This window comes from Oryctolagus cuniculus, chromosome 3 (assembly GCF_051225735.1).
Source record: "Oryctolagus cuniculus isolate XC-2025 breed Fujian yellow rabbit chromosome 3, ASM5122573v1, whole genome shotgun sequence".
In the NCBI taxonomy this organism is placed as follows: Eukaryota; Metazoa; Chordata; class Mammalia; order Lagomorpha; family Leporidae; genus Oryctolagus; species Oryctolagus cuniculus.
In genome coordinates this window covers 174,877,615-174,903,277 of record NC_142869.1, presented here as the reverse complement: position 1 = coordinate 174,903,277, position 25,663 = coordinate 174,877,615, and the positions used below count along the sequence as shown (strand labels likewise).

The 25,663-nt window shown below is 44.2% G+C and overlaps 1 long non-coding RNA gene across 2 annotated transcripts in view; it reads right to left on the bottom strand.

Moving 5' to 3' along the window:
- Positions 1 to 3,517: 3,517 nt before the first annotated feature.
- The window catches only part of LOC149127613 (uncharacterized), a 65,592-nt gene continuing 43,446 nt past the window's right edge, over positions 3,518 to 25,663 (bottom strand). Inside the window, exons 2-3 of one of the 2 annotated variants that reach the window (XR_016231794.1) lie at positions 8,698 to 8,847; positions 3,518 to 3,681 (exon numbers count right to left, since the gene is read on the bottom strand). This is a non-coding gene — a long non-coding RNA (uncharacterized LOC149127613). Of the gene's footprint in view, positions 3,682 to 8,697; positions 8,848 to 20,951; positions 21,294 to 25,663 lie in introns of those variants that run through there. The other variant, XR_016231795.1, reaches the window with a different exon arrangement.

Here is a 25,663-nt window from a genome sequence, read left to right as displayed (position 1 = left end):
TGTCCACTCTGCCTGTCAAAAAAAAAAAAAATATTGAGATGATTGTTGTTTAAAATATACAAATGAAGATTTTCTGTTGCCTAACAGACAATGAACCATGCACAACTGGGATAAAATTTTGGTTGTATTTTTCACATGCACTGTGTAAGTGTGTACACACAGATCTATACATGATTGTAACACTGATGGATTGGGAGTGTTAAAATATTGTTTAGGATCAAGTTCTAAACCAATCCCTAATTTTTCTCTCTCCTACTATCTTCACTGTTTTGGTTTCAAAACTACATTATGCTCAGTGACAGAAGATGCTGGGTGTTTTTCCTTCTATTTTTTATAAGAGTTTCTTTAAAACTAAAAAATTTTTTTTGAATTTTTGTAAAATTCCTCTGTGAAACAGTCTTGGTTTGGTGTTTCCTTTGTGCGAAGATTATTAAGTATTAATTCAAGTTCTTTCCTCTCAAGTTCAATGGGTACATATTTTTCTAAAGACTTGTCAATTCGTTTGAGTTTTCAAGTATATTGGCAAAAGTTGTTCACGAAAATCTCTTCTCTTTGTCACCAACCACATCTACAGTTGGCTCCCTTTTTAGCAGAGGTGTTTTTGTCTTCTCTGATCTTTTTTCAGTTCACCCTGGCAGAGGTTTTTCAATTTTATTAACCTGAACAAATAATCAACTTGGACTTTATACCACTTTGTATTACATGCAATTTATTTCTTTAATTTCTGCTTATATTTAAATATTTATTTATTTATTTGAAAGGCAGGATTACAGAGAGGTGGGGGCGGGGGAGAGGAAGAAAGAGAGGTCTTCCATCCACTGGTTCACCTCTCAGCTGGCCGCAATCGCCAGAGCGGGGCCAATCCAAAGCCAGGAGCCAGGAGTTTCTTCACTTTCAAGTTTCCCACGTGGGTACAGGGGCCCAAGGACTTGGGCCATCTTCCACTGTTTTCCCAGGCCACAGCAGAGAGCTGGATCAGAAGTGGTACAGCTAGGGCTGGAATTGGCATCCATATGGGATGCTGGCACTGCAGGTGGCGGCTTTACCTGCTATGCCACAGTGTTGGCCCCTAATTTCTGCTCTTACATGTCTATTTTTACCCCTCTTTCATTGTTTTTAAACCCATTTTATTGCTATCATTCCTACTTCCAAAGGCAAATGCTTAGCTTATTAACTTTAGGCTTTCTGCTTTTTGCTTTGGAGGGAACTCAGGATTTAAGATGGAAATATTGGGGGCTGGTGTTGAGGTACAACAGGTTACGCTGCACTTGCAATGTCAACATCCCGTATCAGAGCACCAGATGGAGTTTCAGCTGCTCCACATAGGATCCAGCTCCCTGTTAAGACGGCAGATAATGGCCCAAGTGTAGGGCCCTGCCACCCACGTGGAAGACCCAGATGGAGTTCCTGGATTCTGGCTTCAGCCTGGCCCATCCATAGCTGCTGCAGCCTTTTGGGTTATAAGTCAGCAGGTGGAAGTGCTCGCTCGCGCTCTCTGTCTTTCCCTCTCTGTCACTCTGCCTTTCAAATAAATATATATATTTTAAATATGGAAAGGCTGTTAGCCGGCGCCGCGGCTCACTAGGCTAACCCTCCGCCTTGTGGCACCAGCACACCGGGTTCTAGTCCCGGTCGAGGCACCGGATTCTGTCCCGGTTGCCCCTCTTCCTGTCCAGCTCTCTGCTGTGGCCAGGGAGTGCAGTGGAGGATGGCCCAAGTACTTGGGCCCTGTACCCCATGGGAGACCAGGAGAAGCACCTGGCTCCTGCCTTCAGATCAGCGCGGTGCACCGGCCGCAGCATGACGGCCGCGGTGGCCATTGGAGGGTGAACCAACGGCAAAGGAAGACCTTTCTCTCTGTCTCTCTCTCTCACTGTCCACTCTGCCTGTCAAAAAATAAATAAATAAAATTTTAAAAAAAAGAAAGGCTGTTACTTGAACAAATCATCAAAACATAGTGTCATATATGCTATGATACAGGTAAACACATGCCTATTACGTAAAATTTTAAACATATAAAAAAGAAAACAGAGTAATACCATGGACTTCAAGGACCCATCGCCCAGCTTAAAATTGTGGTCAAATGCATGTGAGAGAGATCCTCACTCACATCTTTCCCATCTCTCATTGTTTTGAGAAAAATTTCAGACATCTTATTATTTCATCTATAAATATTTCAATATGTATCTATGACATATAAGGATTTTTTAAAAATACAATCATCACACCTTAAAAAAAGGCAATAACTGCTTCATATCAAGTACAGTCGGTGTTCAAATTTCCCCAATTAGGAAAGATTTTTTTGTTGTTTGAATCAAGATCCAACGAGACCAACACATTGGATGTGATTAATGTTTTGTAAGTGTCTTGAAATCCGTAGGCACCTCCCTCCCATTTATGCTTATAATCTAGTTCTTAAAGTGTTGTTTTTCCTATAGTTACATTCATTCTAGATTTTTCTTATTAACTCCTCTCGGGGTGATGTAACATCTTCCTTAATCCCCTAGATTCATTGTAAACTAGGTAAGATTCGGGTTGAAACTTTTGGCAGTAAGACTTGCTAAGAAGTGCTTTGGGCCTGAGGGGGCTGAGTGCGGCCCACGGGGCCTGGGCAGACATGGACAGCCGGGTTCCTCACGATGACCACGCAGCGGTTTTCCTGCCTGCCGATGGGAATCGCCCAGTGTGGGTCGCAGCTCGCGGAGAGTACACCGGCCACTGTGCCACAGTGAGTGTCCCCTTTATCTGCGCACTGCAGAAGCCCCCGGAGCTCAGCTGGGATCTCACAGCCTGGGGAGAAAGGCCTCACAGCTGGCCCCTGCGTCCCCAGGGGGATTCCTGAGGGACGCGAAGGCCACAGAGCCCTAGCTGCGAAGGCTGTGCATTTGCAAGATACCGAGCTCAGCAAGGCTGTGGAGCCGCCGGAGACAGCCCGTGACAACCGCGCGCGGTCCGTTTCTCTCCCTGTAATTATTGCCGCCAGAGAGGGAGGACTGCGCACGGCGCACCTGCATCCCGCAGCCCTGCGTGCGGGCCAGAGGAAGCCGCCCGAGACCCTCTCTCAGCCCCTCGCTGGCACAGCGGACTGGGGACACACAGACAGCGCGCCAACCGTGCTGCTCAAACTGCGCCCCACTTCTACTTCCCTAGGTTGCCGGGCGAGCTTAGGTAGAACCTAGCCTGCGGGACCCAGCTGGCAAAGGCAGCTGGCCTGTCACACAGGTCCTATCATTTTATTATAGAAATCATTAGGAAAAGAACCCCGAGGACCTTCCAGATGGTTTGCCACTGTACTGCCAGGGGTCTCATACACCTGAGAGACTCCCATGAGACACTTGCCCCTTCCTCTTCCCGATCTTGCAGAAGAAAGTAAAACTCAATGCTGAAGAAATGTTGGAGTGACTTTTACTGATTGGATGTAAAATGCTATTGAGGCAAAATATAAAATGTTTTTCTAAAGAGAGGAGCCACTGGAAGAATCAGCAATCCCACACCTATGGCACCACCACTGTGTTTGGCTGGAACATTCAGGAGGCACAGCACCTCAGCCACAATATAACCAAGTTAGGGCGTGGGATGGAGGGTCCCAGAAAAAACACTGCTCCTTCCCCTTGGAGCTTTGGACATTTCTGTGCACAGGAGGCGAGGAATCGAATTCTCTCTTCTTTCCCAGAGTCTGATCTGGAATATAAGCCAAGGGAAGGCCTTAGGTGTGTTTCTTTTCCGAGGCAGCAGTGAGAAATTGGTTCTCAGTTTCTAATTTGTAAGCTGAGTCGTGTTAACTGCTGGCTTCCCCCAAGCCCTGAATAACCTGCTGTCATGTCCCTAGATCTTGAGGGACGCACCCACTGCCACTGTTTGTGATTCCAGGTCTCACACTCTCCACTGGCACGTTCAGAACACCCATTCAGAATTGAAAGTCTTCTGCAGAGGTATGGAAGGAGGTATCTGTATGATCAAAGGACCAAAATTTGCCTCGAAAGAATTCTGGGAGCTTAAATGGTATTTTCCAGGCCCTTCCCCTGGAACATGATTCTATGGATCTGAGGTAGAACCTGGAAATCTTCAAATTTTTTTTAACTTTTATTTAATGAATATAAATTTCCAAAGTACAGAATATGGATTACAATGGCTTCCCCCCCATAACGTCCCTCCAAACCGCAACCCTCCCCTTATCCACTCCCTCTCCCCTTCCATTCACATCAAGATTCATTTTCGATTCTCTTTACATACAGAAGATCAGTTTAGCATACATTAAGTAAAGATTTCAACAGTTTGCTCCCACACAGAAACATAAAGTGAAAAATACTGTTTGAGTACTAGTTATAGCATTAAATCTCAATGTACAGCACACTAAGGACAAAGATCCTACATGAGGAATAAGTGCACAGTGACTCCTGTTGTTGACTTAACCAATTGACACTCTTGTTTATGGCATCAGTAATCACCCTAGGCTCTTGTCATGAGCTGCCAAGGATATGGAAGCCCCCTGAGTTCACCGACTCTGATCATATTTAGACAAGGCCATAGTCAAAGTGGAAGTTCTCTCCTCCCTTCAGAGAAAGGTACCTCCTTCTTTGATGACCCATTCTTTCCACTGGGATCTCACTCGTGGAGATCTTTCATTTAGGTTTTTTTTTTTTCCCCCAGAGTGTCTTGGCTTTCCATGCCATTTCATCCAGATCCGCATGACTTAAGGGCTGATTATGAGGCCAGAGTGCTGTTAGGACATTTGCCAGTCTATGGGTCTGCTGTGTATCTCACTTCCTATGTTGGATCATTCTCTCCCTTTTTGATTCTATCAGCTAGTATTTGCAGACACTATTCTTGTTTATGTGATCTCTTTGGTTCTTAGTCCTATCATTGCGATCAATTGTGAACAGAAATTGATCACTGGGACTAGTGAGATGGCATTGGTACACGCCACCTCGATGGGATTGAATTCGAATCCCCTGGTATGTTTCTAACTCTACCGTTTGAGGTAAGTCAGCTTGAGCATGTCCCGAATTGCACATCTCTTCCCTCTCTTATTCCCACTCTTATATTTAACAGCGATCACTTTTCAGTTAAGTTTCAGCACTTACGAAGAATTGTGTATTGATTACAGTATTCACCCAAAAGTATTAAGTAGAACAAGCAAAAAAGATACTAAGAGGGATAACATATTTTGTTCATCAACAGTCAGGGTGAGGGCTGATCAAGTCACCGTTTCTCATAGTGTTCATTTCACTTTAACAGGTTTCCTTTTTGGTGCTCAGTTAGTTGTCACCTATCAAGGAGAACAAGTGGTATTTTGTAAGGACTGACTAGTGAACTCAATTGTAAGTCATTCATTATAAAGCTCACTATTAATAGCTTTTCACCTAATAGATTTTAAGAAGATTTTTATTTATTTGAAAAGCAGAGTTTCAAAGAGAGAGAGAGAGAGAGACAGGTCTTCCATCTGCTGGTTCACTCCCCTAAATGTCTGCCACAGCCAGGGCTGGACAAGGCCCAGAGCCAGGAGCCTGGAACTCACCTGTGTGTGTCAAGAATCCAGTTAGTGGGCTCTGCTATCACCCGCTGTCTCCCAGGATGCATGAGCAGGAAGCTGGATCCGAAGCGAAGTAGCCAGAACTTGAACTGGCACTCCCATACGGGTGAGAGCTTCCTCAGCAGGGGCTCAACCTGCTGTGCTACAACGTCTCCCCTCTCTCCTGAGAAGGGTTTTTTATTTATTTATTTTATTTATTTATTTGCTTGAAAGTCAGAGTTACAGAGAGAGAGAGGGAGAAAGAGGGAAAGACAAAGAAAGAAAGAAAGAAAGAAAGAAAGAAAGAAAGAAAGAAAGAAAGAAAGAAAGAGAGAAAGAGAGAAAGAGAGAAAGAGAGAAAGAGAGAAAGAGAGAAAGAAAGAGAGAAAGAGAGAAAGAGAGAAAGAGAGAAAGAGAGAAAGAGAGAAAGAAAGAGAGAAAGAAAGAGAGAAAGAAAGAGAGAAAGAAAGAAAGAAAGAAAGAAAGAAAGAAAGAAAGAAAGAAAGAAAGAAAGAAAGAAAGAAAGAAAGAAAGAAACAGCGAGCAACCAGTGGTGATTGTGCAGTGCCATAAAAAGGGCGTCGGGGTCGGGGCAGGGGTAAAACTAGAGCCTGCAACTGGGAACTGGAAGCCAGTCTAAGATGTCTAAAAAGACTGCTCATGACGTTTAAGCCAAGATTTAAAGGATGAACAAGAGCTAGCTTGGGAGCAGGCAGCAGGGGCCAGCAACAACCACAGGAAATGAGCAGAATATACGTGTATAAATATCCTCGCGTAAGAGTGCAACAGAGGGACCGGCGCTGTGGCATATGGGTAAAGCCACCGCCTGCAGCACCAGCATCCCTTATGGGCACCTGTTAGAGTCCTGGCTGTTCCACTTCCAATCCAGCTCTCTGCTGTGGCCCGGGAAAACAGTGGAAGATGGCCCAAGTCCTTGGGCCCCTGCACCCATGTGGGAGACCTGGAAGAAGCTCCTGGCTCCTGGATCCGGATTGGTGCAACTCTGGCCATTGCAGCCATTTGGAGAGTGAACCAGCAGATGGAAGACCTCCCTCCTACTCCCTCTTCCTCTCTCTGCAACTCTGCCTTTCAAATAAATAAATCTTAAAAAAAAAAAAAAAAAAAAGATTGCAACAGAAGGAGGTACAGCCTGCTCAGCTGTCTGTTCTTCCTTAAAGGCTATGAAGTAACACGGAAGCCTGGGAACTCCCAATGGGCTATGGAGAGTCACCCCTTGGTTCACTCAGCACACATTAACTGACAGCCCCCACGGGCGAGAGAATGAGAGGTGAGCCACACGAACTCCTCACCTGCTCTGGCTCTCTGATTCTCCCCAGGAGAATCAGTCACAAAGAATGAAGCAGCCGCCCCCCAGATTAGTGGACCCTGGTTATTAGTTAAGCTGTGATTAACTCGAGGGACCATGTCACTGGTCACTGATCTGACGAGCGAAGATATTGGATTTGTATTGGAAAATGTATTAGGATTTGAAAGACTGCAAAGAGAATTATACTTAGCAGATAAGGTTGTCTGTTTTGGGACTAACACTGAATTTTGGAGGGTTGGAGGCTGGCTCAAAAAGAGGTGGCGATGGATTAACTATACCAGGGAAAGAAGCCAACAGGCTTAACATTGGATGTGCAGAGTGTGGGCGAAGCATTCTAACGGGGAGAACATGGCCAACCATCCACAAGAGGGTGTTTATCTTGAGGTAAAGGATCATAACCACAGGAGAGCTGGTCAAAACATCTTTAAAAACAGCTTAAAAAATGGCCACATTAGCAAGATCTGGGGTTGGAAATAGTTCAGGTGAGGGGATCAGTGCCTTTTATTTACCCACAGTATTGTTGTATGAAACCATTTTTTTAAGAAGATATACTTATTTATTTGAAAAGCAGAGAGAGAGAGAGAAAGCTTACATCTACTGGTTCATTCCCAAATGGCTGCAGTGATCAAGGTTAGCTCAGGCCAAAGCTGGGAGTCTTGAACTCCATCCAGGTCTCCCACATGGGTGTCAGGGACCCAACTGAGCCATCTTCCAGGCCTTCCCAGGCACATTAACAGGGAGCTGCATGGGAAGCGGAGCCACAGGACTCTTACTGGCTCTCTGATATGGGATGTTGACATCACACGTGACAGCTGAATCCACTGGGCCACAACTTCAGCATCTGTATGTAACTTTCATATGCCCAGTGCCTGGCCCAAATGGATTTAGAGGCAAAAAAAAAAAAAAAAAAAAAAAAAGGATGAAGAGAGGAAGGGAAGCTACCTAGACACACAGCTTGAAATCCTGTCATCGTAAAAGACTGCCATGAGTGGAGGATGGCCCAAGTACTTGGGCGCTGCACCCCATGGGAGACCAGGATAAGTACCTGGCTCCTGCCATCGGATCAGCGCGGTGCGCCGGCTGCAGCGCGCCAGCCGCAGCGGCCATTGGAGGGTGAACCAACGGCAAAAGGAAGACCTTTCTCTCTGTCTCTCTCTCTCTCTCTGTCCACTCTGCCTGTCTCAAAAAAAAAAAAGACTGCCATGGTAGCTCCAGGGCCCAGATAGAGGCAGGGTTGTTGCTGAGGGTAGAAGAGCATAGGTAGTTCCAAGAAATGTCACAATGTGATGGGAAAGACACGGGAATTAGATGTAGGTGGTTGCCAAGGAAAGAGAAGGGAGAGCAATTAAGGAGTTAAGAACGAGCAGAGGGTTCTGCAAGTAAAAGTCGGTGTGAACATGGCTGTCCTTGCAGGCAGAAGGGTCTAGAGGCATTAATGCTAGTGAAAACCTAGAAGAATGAGAACAGGAATCCACGGGGGACAAGCAGAAGATCCATGACAGGAAGAGAGGAAGACGTCAGCAGTTAGATAGCAGGGAGAAAAAGAAGCCAACCATAGACACAGACAGACACTGGCTGCTCAGACTCACACACACAGATAAAGCATGATTCAAGGGGAGAGTGTGTGCTACCTTGAGCAAGCGGACATAGACCAGACCATTCGCCCACAGGACTCTGGGAAGAAATGTAGTGACATTTGTTCACTTCTATTAGCTACTTACAAAGGGCAATATCCACCAACAAAAGCATTTCTTTAAAACTGTTCATACCATTAGCAACAAGAGAAGCGAAGCATGTAGAAATGGCAAATCTGCATGCTTTGGGCGAGGGGAATGATCACAAATAAGAGAAAGCACACCTGTGAGTGCTGATGTCTCCATGCCCCCTACTGGGACCAGGAAAAGGGGTGGGGAGAACACTGGAACAATGTGTAAAAGATAAAATGATCCAAGGCTCTGAAACTCTCCTGAGTGATAGGTTCTTCTGTGAGTTGACAAGGTAGAGCATTCTAGAAGGAACCAAACTTGAAGTCAAAATGAAACCAAATCCAGAAAGGCCAGGCTAACAGTGCAACATTAAATCCCACCTCTTTTTGTAAACCATATCCTCAATACCACAGTGTGTTTTCATTAGAGAAACAGAATGAGTAGCAGAACACTTATGCTCAGAATAAGGTACAGGCTGAGTAACCATTATCCAAAATGCCTGGGAGCTGAAGTGTTTCTGATTTGGGAAAGTTAAACATACTGGGATATTTACATAGACTTTACAAATGCGCATCCCTAATCCAAAAATTCACAATCCGAATCGCTCAAAGTTTCAGAACAGCTAGAATTTTGGCTATTCAGACTAGGGGTGCTCAACCACCATTTTCTGATTTACCTATTCAAAAGCCAGATAATTTAGAGGAACCTGGAAATGGATTTCAAAATTTCAAAAGTTCCTGTTTTTGAAAGAAGGTAAATTATGTAAGTGGGGGGGGGGTAAAAATCCTGCTCATTTTATTTTTTATGAAGCCAGCATTAACTCTGATTCCAAAACTCAAAGAGAGTGCATGAAAAGAAAATTGTAGACCAGCATCCCTCAAGAACATAGATACAGAAATTTGCAAACCATCTGACCCAGTGATCCACTTGGAGACGGTTATGTAGAGCCTCTTAGAAACGCACGAGGATTTAGATGCAAGAATACCCATCACAACATTTTTTTGTTGCTTGAAACTATTTAATTAATTGAATACTTAATAACAAATTGTTTTGAGATTATTGTAGATTCATCTATCCTTACAGGAAATAAGAGGAGATTTCATGTAGCTTTACCCAGTTTCTCCCACTAGCAACATCTTGTGGAAGTGTAGTAGAAGATCATCCCAAGGATGTTGACTTTGATACAAAGTCATTTTAGATATGTAGATTAAAAAAGGACCCAGAAATTAGGGAGAAATCTTCACCAAAGACTGATTTCTGTCCTGCATCAGTGCTGAGTAGAGAGCACACTACTTTCAAAAGCAAGGGATGAGATTTTCATCCATTGCCCATCCACTCTTTCATTGTCTCAACTCTGCAGAGTATTTCTTTTTGTTTATTTGGCATTTGGACCTGCTACTTATATGTGCTTCATAATACACCATTGGTTTATTTTTCTGACAAAAACAAAGTGTTAGGAAGAATTAAACTCAGTGGTTGAATCACATATGGCTCTCCTCCTTTTAGACACCATGACGACATCTGACTTCAATATTACAAAAATTGACATTTCAATCCCAAAGGTGTAGACCCAGGCTTTGAAAGATAGTGTGCGTGCCTCTCACATTCACGTCTGGAGCTGTACGTTGAGCCAAGAGAAACAGTGTGTCCCGGCATGAGTGTACTGTGCAATGCACAGATTACCTGCATCATCTCTTACGGTAAGCCCCACACGGTACCTTTCCCACCGGGAGCTTCCGCCTTGAAACTCTGGACTTGAGCATGGGAAAGCAGCACTGGGTCGTCTCTCCTGTTTCAGACAACAGGCACGCTGAGAACTACGCACAGTCACACTGAGGACATAATCACAGTCCTCAGAACTGCCTCCCTTGGTGCTAACCACACAGACACACCACTGGCTGCCAGGCATTTTCTGGGAATAGAACAATGCTCCTGACCGCCCGATGTTGGCAGGTGGGCTGCACTTTGCTGAACCTTTCTTTGGTGCACACGTAGTTTAGTGTCCATGAACACTTCCCCGATGCACATCCTCTAGTCTGCAGCATGGCACACAGAAGTGTACTAACACAACTTCCTCCACCTGAGCGTTCAACGATAAGCCAGACAAAAGGCTGTCAAAGGTTCCTCCTGGTCAACATCCGTTTCAGGAACTGACTCCTATTTTGTGCGCAGCAAACTTGTCCAGCTACAAAGCAAGACGACAGATGTGTGCTTTCTCTTTCTGTATTTCATAAATTATGTGACTTTCTACAGAGTCATCCGATGGAGAAACTTAGCCGATAATTTGTTCTGCTTTCTCCCTCAGCTGTGCTGTGGGTCCTCATCTTTGTACTGGTTCTACAGCTCTTCTGTAACTGAGTAGTTCACAATATTCTTGCGATGGAGAGTGTAACTTGGAGTGAACTTTGAATGAATGTTGATGAGTTCTGGCCTCATCTTTAAGTGATCAGATTAATATATTTCATACTGGAAGATGTTTTGTCCTTTACAGGTGTGAAAATAAAAACTTGGTGTGTCAGGGTAGTTACTGTGTATTGTTAGAAAATAATGTGAACAGGGCCAGCGCTGTGGCTCACTTGGTTAATCCTCCGCCTGTGGCGCCAGTATCCCATATGGGCACCGGGTTCTAGTCCCGGTTGCTCCTCTTCCAGTCCAGCTCTCTGCTGTGGCCCGGGAAGGCAATGGAGGATGGCCCAAGTGCTTGGGCCCCTGCACCCATGTGGGAGACAAGGAGGAAGCACCTGGCTCCTTGGCTTCAGATCGGTGCAGCACTGGCCGTGGCGGCCATTTGGGGGGTGAACCAGTGGAGGGAAGACCTTTCTCTCTATCTCTCTCTCTCTCTGTCTATAACTCTACCTGTCAAATAAATAAATAAAATTTTTAAAAAAAAATAATGTGAACAAATTAACAGCTGCGTTACTACCTGACAAGTTTTGAAAGAAAAGTGGAAGGCAGATTGCAAATGGGCCAATGAAATTGAAGGTTTGAGTATTTCTTAGTGCATTTCCTATCTCTGACTCTCTATTTGGGGTGATTTTGAGAATCATCCAACTCACAGATATGTTTTCTCCTGTCCACACAGATCTGTATTTGCACACTCACTATTCATTTGTGTGTGGTTATTATGAAATATATTCACATTTCTATTTTAAACCTTTTGATTCATCAATTCATCTTTTCTTAAATCATTTTGTTTTTTAAGATGTCTTATTAGGAGGTCAGCGCTTTGGTATAGCCAGTAAAGCCACTGCTTTCAGTGTGGCATCCCACATGGGAGCCAGTTCGAGTCCTAGCTGCTCCACTTCCGATCCATCTCCCTGATAATGAGCCTGGGAAAGCAGCAGAAGATGGCCCAAGTACTTAGGCACCTGCACCCATGTGGGAGACCTGGATGAAGCTGCTGGCTCCTGGCTTCAGCCTGGCCCAGCCCTGGCCATTGTGGGCCATTTAGGGAGTGAACCAATGGATGGAAAATACGTGTCTCTTTTTCTCTCTCTCTGCCTCTGCTTCTCGGTAATTCTGGCTTTTAAATAAATATATAAATCTTTTTTAAAAAGATGTTTTATTAACATGTAATAGTCGCACATTTTAATAGGGTACAGCACAATATTTCATCATTGTGTATATAACATAAGCCAATCAAACCAAGCAGCTGGCTTTTCTACTTCCTTCTTTCGTTTTTAAAGCCTACTAGCTCCTCTTTCAGGTCTTAACATGTAAGACTTTGTGAACTATCACTGCCCACACTATGCTATGGAATACTTGAACTTGTTGCTTTCATCTAACTGTGTCTTCATACCCATTAACCATCCTCCTCCATACCTCTCTCCCCTACCTTTCCCAGCCTCGAGTAATCATTATTCTAAGTTCATATCCATCATACTTTTTAATTTCCACATATGAGTGAGAACATATGGAATTTGGTCTTTCTGTGTCTGATTTATTTCACTTAATATAATTATCTAGATCCATCCATTTTGCTTCAGGATTTCATTTTTTCTGATGGTAGGATAATCTTCACATAAATGTGTGTGTGTGTGTGAGTGAGTGAGAGAGAGAGAGAGAGAGAGAGAGAGAAATTAACATTTCTTTATCCATTTATCCAGCAATGGACATCTAGGTTGATTCTGTATCTTGGCTACTGTGAATACTGCTGCCACGAACATGACAGTACAGGGATCTCTTTCATATGTTGATTTAATTTCCTTTGAATATATACCCATAAGTGGGATAGCTTGGTCATATGGTAGATCCACTTTCAGTGTTTTGAGGAACTTCCATTCTGTTCTCCATACTGTACTAATTGTCATTCCCAACATCAGTGTTTAAGAGTTTCTTTTTCTCAGCCAGCACCGCGGCTCACTAGGCTAATCCTCCGCCTGTGGCACCGGTACTCTGGGTTCTAGTCCCGGTTGGGGCACCGGATTCTGTCCCGGTTGCTCTTCTTCCAGTCCAGCTCTCTGCTGTGGCCCAGGAGGGCAGTGGAGGATGGCCCAGGTGCTTGGGCCCTGTACCAGCATGGGAGACCAGGAGGAAGCACCTGGCGCCTGGCTTTGGATTGGCGCAGCGCCAGCCGTAGCGGCCATTTTGGGGGTGAACCAACGGAAAAAGGAAGACCTTTCTCTCTGTCTCTCTCTGTCTCACTCTGCCTGTCAAAAAAAAAAGTTTCTTTTTCTCTACATTCTTGAAAGCATTTGTGAGTTTTGTCCTCTTTAAGATTTTACTTATTTGAAAGGTAGAGTTAGAGAGAGACAGAGACAGAGAAAGGGAGAGCAAGAGAGCGAGCGCGCGAGCGAGACTTCCATCTGCTGTTTCACTCCCCAAACTGTCCAGGCCAAAGCCAGGAGCCAGGAATTTCTTCCAGATCTCCCACATGGGTACAGGGGCCAAAGGACTTGGGCCATCCTCTGCTGCTTTCCAGGTCACATTAACAGGGAGCTGGATCAGAGTGGAGCAGCCAGTTCTCGAAAGGGTGCCCATACGGGATTCTGGTGTTGCAGACAGTGGCTGAATCAGCTATGCCACAGCCCAGCCCCAATTTTGTCCTTTCGATTGTAGCCATTGTAACTGGAGTGAAGTGATGACCTCATTCTGGGTTTTGATTTGCAGTTCTCTGATAGTGACATGGCACATTAGCATTTGTATTTCTTCTTCTGAGAAACATGTATTCGGATCCTTTGCCCATTTCTTAACTGGATTGGTTTTTGTTGTGGCTCTGTTTTTCGAGTTCCTTATATATTCTGGATATTCTTTATCAGGTGAACAGTTTGCAAATATTTCTACTACGGTCAGTTTAGTCTGTGCTCTGTTGATTATTTCTTTTGCTATGCAAAAGGTTCTTGGTTTTGCTGCCTCTGCTTTTGGAATCTTACCCCCAAGACTCAATGCCCATGCCAATGCCTTCAAGTGTTTCCTCTGTGTTTTCTTCCAGTAATATCATAGCTTTAGGTCTTACATCCAGATTTTGGATCCATTTTGAGTTGATTTTTGAATAGGATGAGAAGCATTATTCAAAATTCACTCTTTTGCACATGAATATCCAGTTTTCCCAGTACCCTTTATTTAACAAATGGTCTTTTTTCCAGTATTTGTTTTTGGCATCTTTGTCAAAGATTAGTTGGCTATAGACACATGAATTAACTTCCGGGATCTCCGTGCTGTTCCATCAGGCTATGTGTCTGTTTTAATCCTAACATTGTGCTGCTTTGATTATAACAGCTGTGTGGTATGTCTTGAAATCTGGTATTGCCATGCCTCTAGCTCAGTTCTTTTTGCTCAGATTTCTTTGGCTATTTGGGGTCTTTTGTGCTTCCATGTGGATTTTAGGATTATTGAAACATGTCATTGGTATTAGGATAGGAATTGCATTGAATCTATTTATTACTTCGGATACTATGGACATTTTAACAATATCATTCCAATCCACATGCATGGGGGGTCATCTCATTTTGTGTGTGTTCTTATGTCTTTCATGACTCTTCTGCAATTTTCGTCAGCGATCTTTCACTTCCTTGGTTATTCCAAGGTTATTTTTATAGCTATTGTGAAGGGGATTGCTTGAATAATTTCTTTCTCGGTGAGTTCATTTCTGGTGTACAAAAGTGCCAGACTTCTGTGTGCTGATTTTGTATCCTGTGACCTTACTGAACTTGTTTATTGGCTGTAATAGTGTCCTGGTGGAGTCTTTAGGTTTCTCTATATAGAATATTGTCACCTACAACAGAGATAATTTGACTTCCTCCTTTCCTACATATATGCCTTTATTTTTTTCTATTACCTAATAGCTTTAAAACACCCAATGGTGAAAAATGGACATCTTTATATGGTTCTAGATTTTGGGAAAATCCTTTCCTCTTTTTCTCATTCAATATGATGTTGGCTGTGGGTTTGTCATATATAGCCTTCATGATGTGGAAATATATTCCTTCTATACATACTTTGTCCAAGGGTTTTTTTTTTATCATGAATGGATGTTGAATTTTACCTTATGCTTTTTCTGCATTTATTGTTTTATTAGGTAATTTTTATCCTTCATTCCATTGATGCGATGTATTACATTTATTGATTTGCATGTTGAACCATCCATGGTTAAATCTTACATCCAAGGTTATTATTGATAAGTGGTGATCAAATCCTGTCTTCTTATTCTTCTGTTCTTTTTCTGATGGATTTTATGCTTTCTTGTGTATTATTGGTGGTTGATATCTTTATTTTGCTTCTGAATGTAGGACTGACTCCCTTAAGCAGCTTTTGTAAGGGTAGTCTGGTAGTGATAAATTCCCTCTGCTTTTGCTTATCTTGGGAAGTTTTTGTTTCTCCTTCATTTGTGAATGATAACTTTTCTATGTAAAGTATTCTGGGTTGGCAGTAATTTTCTTTCCCAAATGTAGAATATGTTATTCCATTCCTCCTACAAGACTTCTGTTGACAAATGTGCTTTTAGTTTTCTGGGGGGCACCTTGCAAATGGCCTGGTACTTTTCTCTCCAGTGTTTAAGAATTCTGTCTTGGGTTGCACTTTAGAGTTTAACTACAATGTATCACAATGAGGATCTTTTCCAGTCATGTCTCTACTGGGTCTTGTAGGCTTCCTGCTCTCAGAGGTCCATATCCTTGTACTCTATGGAATACTACACAATCGTAAAAAATGAAACCAGGCATTGGCAACAAAATGCATGAATCTGGAAAACATCATACTTGGTGAAATAAGCCAGTCCCAATGGGACAAATACCATGTGTTGTCCCTGATCTGTGATAATAGAGCACCTACAAGGAAATTGTTACAAATGAAATTGACATTTTGAGAAGCAATGACTTGAACAGCTCTTGTCTTGACTGTCCAGGAACAGTTTTTTTTTCTTAATGGAGAATGGGACTGGGAATGAGAGAGGGAGGAGGAGGTGGGGTGTGAGGGTGTGTATGGTGGGAAGGATCACTATGTTCCTAAAGTACTTATGAAATTTCTACTCATTAAAGGTTTCTTTGGGAAAAAAATAAAAATGCGAAAGCATAAAAAAAAGAAATCCATATCCTTCTTCAGAGTGGGGAAATTTCCAAATATTATGTCATTCAGTAGATTTTCTAAGTCTTTATTCCTCTCTTTACCCTCAAGAATCCCCATAATTCAAATATTTATTCATTTAATGGTATCCCAAAGGTTTCAGAGGCTGTCTTCATGTGTTTAAAAAAATTATTTGAAAGGAAGATACAAGGAAAGATCTTCCACCAACCAGTTCACTCTCCAAATGCCTGCACCACCCAAAAGGGGGCCAGGAGCTGAATATGAGTTTCCCACCTGGCTAGTAGGGACCAACCACTTGAGCCGTTATCTTCTGCTTCCCAGGGTGAGCAACAGCAAGATTCCCCTCTCTAGGGGGAAGCCAGGACATGAAGGCACTCCAGTGTGTGATGCAAGCATCCCAAGTCGTAGCCTATCAGTCACACCAAACACCTGCCCGTCTTTGATCTCATCTATCTTTTTGGGGTTTTGTCTGTTTGAGATATTTCAAAATTCCCAACTTCAAACTTGGATGTTTTTTCTTCTGCTTGAACTGGTCTGTTTTGAGGCTTTCACCTGTGTTTTTTATTTGACTTACTGAGTTCTTTGTTTCCAGGATTTCTGTTTGGTTCTTTTTCAAGACCTCTGTCTGCTGAATTCTTATCACGTATTGTGAAGAGCCAAGGTGCCTTCATTTTAAAAAGCAGCCTCCATTTTCTGGAGCAGACCTGAGTTCCCGTAAAAGCAAACATTCCAGGGAAACCGAAACTTACAAAAAGGACAGCTCACAGATTACGACCAAATAAGGAAATTCCCTAGACCCGGGCCAACCAGAAAAGGCCAGGCCAGCCGCGAGTAGCCCCAACCAATTACAAGTGGCCCCGTACTGTAAGCCCCCCCGCTGATGTAACCCTGCGGCTTTTTCCTTTAAAAACGCTCCCGAACAAGGCTCGGGGCCTTCCTCTGACCTCCGCTGCGTCAATCGGTTAGATGGGGTCCCTGCCGCAGCTTGTACTTCCAGAATAAACCTTGCTTTTGCATTTTGGTGAGATCGAGTCTGGTGACTTTTTGGGGATTCAACAATCTGGGCATAACGTATTGTTTTCCTGCTTTCATTCAACTGTATTTTCTTGTATCTCTTTGAGCATCTTTATCATCGTTCTCTAGAACTCTTCATGGAGCAGTTGTCTTCCCCCAAGCAATCACTCTCCATGTTATGCTGCCTAAGGCTGGAGGATCAGTCGTGTGGCCACGTACACTGTAGTGCTAGACCCCACCCAGAACCCACTGACTGCCAAGACCAGCACAGCACTGGGTAAGGCCAAGGGCCACTCTGCCATGGACTGTCTACTGCTGAGGTCCCTGTAACCCACCACAGATGACGCTGGCCAACATACAAGGACCACAGGTCTCCACTTGGGGCTGGAGCAGATCTAGGGGCTCCATAGACAGGCACTTCCCAGGGGATAGAGAATATTATTGTCTGCCCAATGATGGTGTCACCAGATCCAAGATGGAATCTTGGGCTCATGTTGGTGACCCACTCTCAGTGTCTGGAGTCTTGCTCCTTGCTCTCTGCCCACAGTTGGGGAAGGAGTGGTGAAGGCAGTCTCTTGGCTGTCCAGGCCGGCAGTAAGCTGGATGGCACCTGAGTCTCACAGCCACAGATACTACAATGTTTTGAGGATCTGCACCAAGCCCGTGAGAGGCTGGGGGTGGTGCAGGCTGAATAGTTCTCCATTCTACTTGGGCACAGGTGTCTACCTGATGCTAGGCCAGGTCTAGAGGTTCTGTCTGAGTACTGCCCTGGGAACAGGGGCCTCTGGTCTGTATCTAGTGCTGGATCCACTCATGCATGACTGGCACTGAGCTTCAAGCCAAAGCCCAGAGCTCACCTTCCTGCCCTACTCCCTGTGGTTGAAGCTTTACTCCTTGAACACATACATTTTTGTGTGTGAAGAATATGACATAGTACTAATTTGGAAACTGTGAATTTAACAAACAATGAAGAGTAAGTTGTAGGAATATATGGGAGACCAACTGCCACTGTTAATGAACACGAAGCAGCATGAGCCACCAATACTCTGCTCCACGTGCTCAATCTGTCAGTGTAGTTTCCTCTCTGTAACTAGGCATGGGTGCCATGAGGGCTAGAAACACAGGGCTAGCATTGCGGCATAACAGGTAAAGCTCCCGCCTATGACGCCGGCATCCCACAAGGGCAGTGGTTCAAGTTCTAGTTGCTCCACTTCTGAGCTAGCTCCCTGCTAATGTGCCTGGGAAAGTAGCAGAAGATGGCACAAGTTCTTGGGCCCCTGCACCCACATGGAAGACCCTGAGAAGCTCCTGGGTTTGACCTGCCACAGCTTAGGCTGTTACAGCCATCTGGGGAGTGAATCATTGGACGGAAGATCGCTCTCTAACTCTTTCAAATAAATAAGTAAATCTTAAAGGGAGGGAAGGAAGGGAAAGGAAGGGAAAGAGAGAAAGATAAAGAGAGAAAGAAAAAAGAAAAGAAAAGAGAAAAAAAGAAAAGAAAGCTCTCTGGAAGGGATCTGCTTGGCACACAGTGGATTATCGGTAAAAGTAGGTGTGATCACAGTGAAAATGGTGCTCAGAAACCAAGATGCTCCTTATTAAATTTTTTGTGCCCTGGTTGCTCCTCTCCAGTGTGGCTCCCTGCTGATGGCCTGGGAAAGCAGTAGATGGCAGCCCAAGTGCTTGGATCCCTGCCCCCATGTGGGGGACACTGGAGGGAGACTTCTGGCTCTTGGCTTCAGATCAGGTCGTTTGAGGGGTGAATCAGCAGATAGGAGATGGCTCGCTCTCTCCTCTCTCTCTCTCTCTCTCTCTTTCCCCCCTTCCCCCCTCCTTCCCTTCCTCCTTCTGTGACTCTATCAAATAAATAAATCTTCTTTAAAAATGCAGTTTCTTTCTCCTCCCAATGAGGCACCAAGGCACAATCTCTGTGAGTGGGTCTAAGCCAGGTGATTCCTGTACACGTTAGAATCTGAGTCACAGCCCTAAAGTTTTCTTAGCGTGGGTACTGAATATTGCATTCCCCCTTAGCCAACTGAGTAGAATTTTTCCAAAGAAGCACTAACCAGAAGATTAAAAGGAAAAAGCAAGCATTTTCCATGACCAGGAAAAAGCATAGAAATAGATGCATTTGTGGAGCACAGGGTTTCCTCTAGAGAAAGTTTGTGTTCTGATACAGACAGCCATGTTCCAGATGATTCCATTTCCAGGTATTCGCCTCTCCCTCCATTCCACCTCTCACACAGGAGCATCTTCAGAGACACTCTGAACCCAGTGCTGAATGTTCAGGTGACTTCAGGAAGCACTCCATGCACCGAATCCCTCTTGAAGCTAAAATCTCATCCCAGTGCTGGAAGACTGAGCAATAGAGAAATGTGCTCTTTTTTTTTTTTTTTAAAGGAGATTTATTTATTTTAAAGGCAGAGTTATAGAGAGATAAAAGGAGAATGAGAGGGAGAGAGAGGTCTTCCATCTGCTAGTTCACTCCCTGAATGACTATAATGACTGGGGCTGGGCCAAGCCAGAGCCAAGAGCCTCATCCGGGTCTCCCACGTGAGTGGCAGGGCCCCAAGCACTTGGACCAACTTTTGCTGTCTTTCCCAGGTCATTACCAGGGACCTGGATGGGAAGTAGAGCAGCCAGGACTTGAACAGGTGCCCATAATACACTGGTAGCTTTACCCTCTGCTCCACAGTGCTGGCCCCTAAATTGTGCTTATCTTGACTTGACACAGAATTCTAAAATCTTACTCCAACCCAGACTCTTTCTGTTAATGAATCAAATTTTATTTTAAAAATTCACATAACTACCCTGAAAAAAAAGAAACTAATCCAACTCATTTTTTCCAGAGGCTTCATTATTTTAATGACTTTGTATTTTAAATTGATTGTTTAAAGTTTTATGTTATAGCAGATGAATATTTTTTTAATTGTGTCAAAATACATGTATCATAAAGTTTACTGCTGTACCACTTTTTTTAAAAAAGGTACACCGTTCAGTAGTGCTGGGTATTTTCCCACTACTGGGCTGCCTTAGAGAGCCTTGTGGCCTGAAACATCTCTTCCCTGTGACTAGCTTGTGAAGATCCGGTGGACCGTCAGACTGTCCTGGGTGAGACACAATAGGAACTCTGAAAATGCAGCTCTTTTCAGTGAGAAGGAAGTTTCACATTCTCAGCTAATTTTTTTGTTGTTGTTGTTGTTGACAGGCAGAGTGGACAGTGAGAGAGAGAGACAGAGAGAAAGGTCTTCCTTTGCCGTTGGTTCACCCTCCAATGGCCGCCGTGGCCGGTGCACTGCGGCCGGTGCACCGCGCTGATCCAATGGCAGGAGCCAGGTACTTCTCCTGGTCTCCCATGCGGTGCAGGGCACAAGCACTTGGGCCATCCTCCACTGCACTCCCGGGCCACAGCAGAGAGCTGGACAGGAAGAGGGGCAACCGGGACAGAATCCGGCGCCCCGACCGGGACTAGAACCCGGTGTGCCGGCGCTGCAAGGCGGAGGATTAGCCTAGTGAGCTGCGGCGCCAGCCTCTCAGCTAATTTCATCAGGAAGGCAACTCACACAATCCCAAACCTTTACCTGCTTGGGTTACAGCCCATGGCCACCCCACCAGGTGTTCTGCACCGGAGTAGGTAACGGCTCTTCTCACCCCTGTTCTTTTCTTCCATCAGAGGAAAAGTATCTACGTAAACTTTCTCCTACCTAGTGATGCCATTCCCACGAGTGAATGCTAACAGACTCAGGGCCTCACCCTTCGTTATCTAATTCGATATCAAGGTTGGAGTCTTACCGAACAATCTGGCAATAATATTACTCAGCATGATTCACAAGCCACAACCACGCCCTAAAGAATTAGGAAGAGCTGATAGTTTTCTTTCTTTCTTTTTTTTTTTTAGATTTTGTTTATTTGAGAGGCAGAGTTACAGAGAGAGAGAGAAAGAGAGAGCGCGCAAGGTCGTCCATCCGCTGGTTCACTCCCCACTTGGCTGCAATGGCTGGAGCTGGGTCAATCTGAAGTCAGGAGCCAGGAGCTTCTTCTGGGTCTCCCACATGGGTGCAGGGGCCCAAGGACTTGGGCCATCTTCTGCTTCCCCAGGCCATAGCAGACAGCTGGATTGGAAGAGGAGCAGCCAGGACATGAACTGGCGCCCACATGGAATGCCAAAACTGCCGGCGGAGGTCTAAGCTATTACGCCACAGCACCGCTGACACTGAGATAAGGAGAAAGGCCTGTTAAAGATCCAACAGAGCATGACTTGCCCCCTTAAATGTGCAAAGATTTGGTAGGTAGGATAAGCTGCAGAAATACTCGTATGTGAGAGCCTGTCCTGAGCATGCGCTATTCTGAATGAAAGGCAAGGAAAAGGTTTAAAGGAACAGTGCACGTGAGACAAGCCTCCCTCCGGGTTGCCTTCCCGCCTGCAGACTAGATCAGAGTGAAGTCACTGCCAAGTGCCAGAAGTGCCCCAAGGAAGGAGAGTCGGTCATACATGAGCTGGGCCTAGAGACATCACAGAAGGCATGACTCTGGCAATAATGCCAGTGAGGGCATGCTTTAAAGATATTTAAAGTAATATATTTGTCATGATAAAAGCAATGCATGCTTATTGTATGAAGTTGGACATACAATAATAAAAGTACCACCTAGCTATCATCCATTATCCTATTATGCAGACGTAACCACTAGTATTTCCTTCCAGTCTTCTATATGCACCTGCACACATATATGTTCACATGCACACATATATGTTATGTATGGATGGATATTACAAAACTGGTATCATATGGCATGCTTAAATTCTCTTCCCTGTTCACTTAAACAATAAATCATGAGCATTTTTTAAATATTTCAATGCTCTTTAACAATATTTTTTATTTATTTGTTTACTATTTTTAACCTGGCAGAGTGACAGAGAGAGACAAAGACAAAGACATCTTCCATCTGCTGGTTCACGTCCCAAATGAATGCAATGGCTGGGGCTGGGCCAAGCTGAATTAAGTAGCCAGGAACCCCATCCAGGCCTCCCACATGGGTGGCAGGGACCCAAGTACTTGCGCCATCATTCACTGCCATCACAGGCGCATTAGCAGGGAGCTGGATTGGAAGCAGAGTAGCAGGACTTGAGCTGGCACACCAATATGAGATGCTGGCATCACAGACAGCTGCTTAACCCTCTGCACCACAATGTTGCCCCAACAATATTTTTTAATATTGCAAAATACTCCTTCTTGTGAATATGTCCATGCTCCACTATTGTTTTTTACTTTTAACTCTTACAAATCCTAGGATGAATATTTTTATTGAGCATCAGTAACAATGTCCTTAAGATAAAGTATGAGGCATAAAGATAGATAAAATGTTATCAGGCAAAAGATTAAAAACTTTTAAGGTTTGGACACCTGTCACCCATTGCCTTACTGAAAGACAGCACACTGCGGGCACACTTCAGTGTCCTATCTTTATCAACCCTGGATGTTTCTTTCCTTTTTTTTTTAAAGATTTATTTACTTACTTGAAAGTCAGAGTTACACAGAGAGAGAAGGAGAGGCAGAGAGAGAGGTCTTCCATCCGATGGCTCACTCCCCAATTGGCTGCAACAGCCGGAGCTGCACTGATCCGAAGCCAGAAGCCAGGGACTTCAGAGGCCCAAGGACTTGGGCCATCCTCTACTGCTTTCCCAGGCCATAGCAGAGAGCTGCATCAGAAATGGAGTATCCGGGACTCAAACCAGTGCCCATATGGGATACCAGCACTGCAGGCGGCAGCTTTACCCACTATGTCACAGTGCCAGCCCCAGATGTTTCTTTCCTTAAGTTTGTTTGTTTGTTTAAAAGGTGGAGTTATAGACAGAGAGAGGGAGAGACAGAGAGAAAGGTCTTCCATTTGCTGGTTCACTCCCCAAATAGCCACAATAGCTGAAGCTGTGCTGATCCAAAGCCAGGAGCTTCTGCTAGGTCTACTACGTGGGTGCAGGGGCCCAAACACTTGGGCCATCTTCTACTGCTTTCCCAGGCCACAGCAGAGAGCTGGATCAGAAGAGGAGTAGCTGGGACACGAACCTGCGTCCATATGGGATGCTGCACTGCAGTTGGAAGCTAAGCCCACAACATCTCAGCACCAGCCCCTGTTTCTTTTTTTTTTTTTTTTTTTTTTTTTTTTGACAGGCAGAGTTAGACAGTGAGAAAGAGAGAGAGAGAAAAGTCTTCCTTCCGTTGGTTCACTCCCCAATGGCCACTACGGCCGGTGTACTGCGCTGATCCAAAGGCAGGAGCCAGGTGCTTCTCCTGGTCTCCCATGGGGTGCAGGGCCCAAGCACTTGGGCCATCCTCCACTGCACTCCCGGGCCACAGCAGAGAGCTGGACTGGAAGAGGAGCAGCCAGGACAGAATCTGGCACCCCAACCGGGACTAGAACCCAGGGTGCCAGCGCCGCAGGCAGAGGATTAGCCTAGTGAGCCGTGGCGCCGGCCTGTTTCTTTCTTTTTAATTGTCAATTTTCTAGGAAAGAATCGTATATAATTGTTTTGAGTTTCTTTTGTGTACTAGTTATTATTATTACTATTAATCCACAATTGATCACTGTATTTTTTCCATCTGTAACCTACTCATTCAAGTTTTCATTCATCTTCCTATTGGAGTTTATTATTGATTTACATGACTTTATTATATAATTAGGATTTAATTCCTGTATCATTTATGCTGCAAATAACTTTACTAATTCTACATTTACATTATGGTGCTTCAAATTCATCAAAATTTGTACATTAAATATGTTTTTTTGTGTGTATAAATTATACCTCAGTAATGCCATTTTTATAAACAGCACAGTGCATTCTGACATATGAAAGTTGATTGCGGCTGGCGCCGCGGCTCAGTAGTCTAATCCTCCACCTGCGACACCAGCACACCGGGTTCTAGTCCTGGTCAGGGCGCCGGATTCTGTCCCGGTTGCTCCTCTTCCTGTCCAGCTCTCTCCTGTGGCCCGGGAAGGCAGTGGAGGATGGCCCAAGTCCTTGGGCCCTGCACCCGCATGGGAGACCAAGAGAAGCACCTGGCTCCTGGCTTGGGATCAGCACAGTGCGCTGGCCGCAGTGGCCATTGGGGGGTGAACCAACGGAAAAAAGGAAGACCTTTCTCTCTGTCTCTCTCTCTCTCACTGTCCACTCTGCCTGTCAAAAAAAAAAAAAAAAAAAGTTGATTGCATCAAGCTGAGACACTTCTGCATGGCAAAGGAAACAGCAAAGTGAAGAGGCAATTGACAGAATAAAGAAAATATTTACAAACTATGAAACTGATAAAGGATTAATATCCAAAATCTATAAAGAATTCAAGAAACACAACAACAACAAAACAAACAATCCAGTTAAGAAATGCACAAAGTGGGGTAGGCACTGTGGCACAGCAGGTTAAAGCCTCAGCCTCCAATACTGGCATCCGACATGGGTGCCAGTTCAAGTCCCAGCTGCTCCACTTCAGATTCAGCTCTCTGCTAATGGCTTGGGAAAGTAACGGAGGATGGCCCGAATCCTTGGGCCCCAGAACCCATGTGGGAGACTTGGAGGAAACTCCTGGCTCTGGCTTCTGATCAACTCAGCTCTGGCTGTTGTGGCCATTTGTGGAGTGAACCAGAAGATGGATGACCTCTCTCTCTCTGTCTTTCAAATAAATAAAATAAATCTTAAAAAAAGAAAGAAAAAGAAACAGGCAAAGGACTTGAACAGGCATTTTTCAAAAGAGGAAATTCAAGTGACTAACAGACACATGAAAAAATGCTCAGGATCACAAGCCATCGGGGAAATGCAAATCTAAACCACAATGAGGTTTTACCTCACTCCAGTTAGAATGGCTCCTATACAGAAATCAACAAACAATAAATTCTGGCAAGGATGTAGGGGAAAGGTACCCTAATCTGCTGGTGGTGGGAATGCAAACAAGTATAGCCATTGTGGAAAACAGTATGGAGATACCTGAGAAAACTGAAAATAGATATACCATATGACTCAGCAATCCCACTCCTGGGAATTTACCCAAAAGAAATAAAATCAGCATAAGAAAAAGTTATTTGTACCCCCATGTTTATTGCAGCTCAATTCACAACAGCTAAGATATGGAATCAACCCAGATGTGCATCAGCTGATGACTGGATAAAGAAATTGTAGTATATATAAAGTATGGAATACTATTCAGCCTTAAAGAATGGAATCCTGTCTTTTGCATCAAAATGGACACAGCTGGAAACCATTATACTTAGTCAAATAAGCCAGTCCCAAAAAGACAAATACTATGTGTTTTTCTTGTTCTGTAGTAACAGAGCATCAAAATTATAAAGCATAGGAATGAAATTGTCATTTTGAGATTTGATGATTTTTTACAGCCTTTGTCTCTACTGTTAACAGTGTTTTTTTCTTCTTACAATTTGTTGAAGTTTAGTGTAGGGTTAATCTTACGAGTATAAACTAAACTGAAAATGGAGATGGTTGGGTGGGAATTATCACTATGTTCCTGAATCTATATATATGAATTGCACTAAGATTGTTTACTTTAAATAAAAAAAAGAGAGAGAAACAAATTGGCTGGTCTT